The sequence below is a fragment of the Meles meles genome, chromosome 15 (genome assembly GCF_922984935.1).
Source record: "Meles meles chromosome 15, mMelMel3.1 paternal haplotype, whole genome shotgun sequence".
Classification (NCBI taxonomy): Eukaryota; Metazoa; Chordata; class Mammalia; order Carnivora; family Mustelidae; genus Meles; species Meles meles.
In genome coordinates, this window is record NC_060080.1 from 55,084,116 (window position 1) to 55,087,707 (window position 3,592).

The following is a 3,592-nucleotide window of genomic DNA, read 5'->3' on the forward strand; positions in this document are numbered from 1 at the left end:
GAGTGCGGCTGACAGAGCAGGAGTGGTGGGCGCAGTCAGCAGGCTGTTTCTGTCTCTATCACACAGGGAGCCAAATGGGGGCAAGAACCAAATACGTCCTCGGTAACAGAGCAGAGCGCTTTAGCACAGGGAATCGGAAGACATTCGGATCTGAACTTGAATCCTAATCGGCTCCTGGCCCCAGGGTCTTGGGCAATTTGATCAAACTTGTTTTCTTCCTTTGCAAAATGGGAGTGAAGCTGCCTTGCATCATTGTACAATTAAGTACAATATTGTTGTACACATTAAGGGGGGAAAATTGCATGTATGTAGCGAAGTTCCTGGCACTCAGAGTCAGCACTAATCAATTAAAATTAAACTAATTAAGCAAAAGGGAAGTTGAAAGTGGGGATTACGAGCTTGAACTCTGGGGCCGGCCAAACCAGGCCAGAACCCCCACTCTGACAATTCCTAGCTGTGTGACCTGAGACAAGTCACTTCACCTCTCTGCGCCACGATTTCTTCTTCCATTAAATGGGAATAATATGGCATAAATCTCCTAGGGCTGCGTTCGCTCAGTTCCTTTCTGCAAAGTACTTAGAATGGTGGGTGATAGAGAGGTGGGAAGAGTTTGCTGTCACAGCTGCAGTGACGGCTCGAGTCAGCATACAGGAGGCTTCTGACTGTGACTAGCCATAACTTCATCTACGAACCAGCTACTGATAGAGCACCTGTCAGCGTGAGCACTGAATGTTAAGTGCTAAGGAAACACTGAAAAAACAAACACTGTCCTGCCCTCAACGACCACAAACCCTAAAACAGGAAGAATGGCTAATAATATCAACGAACATGGTATGTGACTAGATGGTACGAGTAGATGGGTGAGAAATTCCGAGACACAGGGGCTTCCTGGTAGTGGAGGGAAGTTCAAAGAGAGGCAATAACGAAAACATTAAGTTGGAGCTTGCTGGAAGAGGAAGACATCGAACAGAATGCTCTAAGCCGGGGCGCCTGGGTGGCTCAGTGGGTTAAGCCGCTGCCTTCGGCTCAGGTCATGATCTCAGGGTCCTGGGATCGAGTCCCGCATCGGGCTCTCTGCTCATCAGGGAGCCTGCTTCCCTCTCTCTCTCTCTCTGCCTGCCTCTCTGCTACTTGTGATCTCTCTCTGTCAAATAAATAAATAAAATCTTTAAAAAAAAAAAAAAGAATGCCCTAAGCCTTGGCGGGTACGAACAAGAGGCGGTTACTGCGGTGTGATGGCCATCCCAAGGACCAGGGATGGGACCGTGTGTCTGGAAAGCAAGGCAAAGGGAAAATCTGGTAGGGGGTAGGTGGGGGCCGGTTTGTGAAGGGCCTTCACCCTGGGCTCGTAGCTTCAATGTCACTCAAAGCAGCAGGGATTCAAATAGCTTTCTGGTAGTTTTAAACCTCAATGTTGACAAAAAGTACACATCTACTTAACAAAAAAGGCAAAGTGCAAACACTGAGCCCCATCTGCACACACATGAAGTCAGAACCCTGACGCTGAGGCTCAGGCACCTGTGCAGTGGAAGAAGCCACCGCCCACGGTGACATTGACCAAAGGCTGAAACCCTCTGCTGCAAAGCCCTCCAAACCTGGACGACCGCAAACAGCTCCCATGACAGGGGCTTTGGTGAGTGCCCACACATGCCAGGGGACTCAGCTGTGACTTCAGTTAGTCCCAGCAACAACCCTGTGAGAATGACATCATTATTCTTACCATAGGCCTAAAAAAGCCAATAACTCAGACATGTTGCAAATGCAGAATGTCACAGACTGGGCATGCAAACACGGGTCCTGGGCTCCACCGCCTTTCCCACCTTAGCACACAAACCTCCCAGTAACAACCTGGGAGCATTTTTCCCCTGGACACTTATCGCAGCTCGCAAACACTCCTCCCATCCTCATTTCTCTCTCCAGTGGTGTCTAAATTTTACCTTCCGTGTGTCCTAAAACTGAGTTTGTGTCTTAAAGCAGGCTTCTCCTACCTTTCTCCTTCTCCCACCCTTTTCTCTCTGATGTCCCCTCATCCACCCTACGGAGTTTTGATATTCTTCATTTTCAGAGTAAAACATAAAGTGGAACGTGAAATCTTAAATAATTCCATTTGTGGTTTTCTTTTACCTTAAGGCTGACGTCGGGTGACACAGAAGGTAGGAGGGTTGTCCGCGACAGACTTCACATAAAATCCAAAGGAAAGGATGCTGATGCTCTCTTTAGCCTTTTCTTTTCCTGGTTTTGTTTTGTTTTTAGGATTTTATTTATTTATTTAAAGGGGGGAGGGGCAGAGGGAGAGGAAGAGAGAAAATCCCAAGCAGACTGCACTGAGCCCAGAGCCCGATGCAAGGTTCAATTTCATGACTCTGAGATCATGACCTGAACTGAAATCAGGAGTTGGACACTTAACCAACTGAGCCATCCAGGAGTCCCTTCGTTTTTTCTTATGTCTACTATTAGACCTTAGAGCACTGGGAAACTGTTCATTATTTTAATTTAAGCAAGTTCCTCATTTTGAAAGCAAGCTTCTGCTGGCAGAACTTTAGCCACTGTGTGTGTGTATGTGTCTGGGTGTGTCTGCAAGAGACACTTCACATCTTAAATCAGTACTGTATTCTTCTCCTGCATGTAAGATTCTCACCTCACAATGCATCTTTCTATTTTTCTTCCCAAACGGGTGTTGGATTTTTCAGATCGAATGCTTTATTTTTCTGACTTGCTGCTGGTCACATGATGCAAGGAGATATTTCCTTCCCTCTATATATACTTTCTTAACTCTTCTACAATTGATTATGTTACAATTTATTTTTCTCCCACTCTAAATTGGAATCCTGGGTAAATGCTGAGCAGCCTTTCTTTCCAGCTTTAAATATTTTTCAAATATTCAAATACAAACAGTTTGTGTGTTCCTTCATCCACATCACTGAGGGAAATATCCGTCAGTCTGAGGCTCGGTCTCATGAGGATTTTCCTATTACTAAGCTTGAAAGGACCTGAACATGATTTCTTAACCAAATAGGTTCAGACATAGCATCTATGCCTAAACTCTAAATATCCACTTTGCCAAGTGACACTTTCATTTCACCAGGAACAATCAGTTACCTGTGTTAGGAAGCCATAATGACACTTAGAATTTTCTACATGCCACTGGGTACACATTTGCAAATGGTATAAAGCAAATCCAAGGAGTGACAGTCACCTAAATAGCACTGTGTATAGTGCCTTCTGGTGTTGAACAGTGCACATTCCACTCAACCATACACAGCAGCCCTTCAGTGGGAAACTTACTTTCCCCTAATGTGAATAGTTTTCTGTATCCTTAATAGTTATAGACACTTTTGGTTTATAGACACTTTTGCTTGCCTGAACATTATAATCAAGGTCTTGTGAACTAAAAATTAGTGATACTTATTTTTTATTGTCCCCATATTTGCATTATTCCCTAGAATAGACTGATACTGTTTTTTAAAAAATGTTCTAAAGTCATTGAGATAACTTGAGAGATGAAAGGTGGTATTATCCTCAGGAAATGAAAGTGGGTTGTAGAAAAAGAGTCATTGATGGAAAGCAAAACATCAGAACCATCACACCAAAG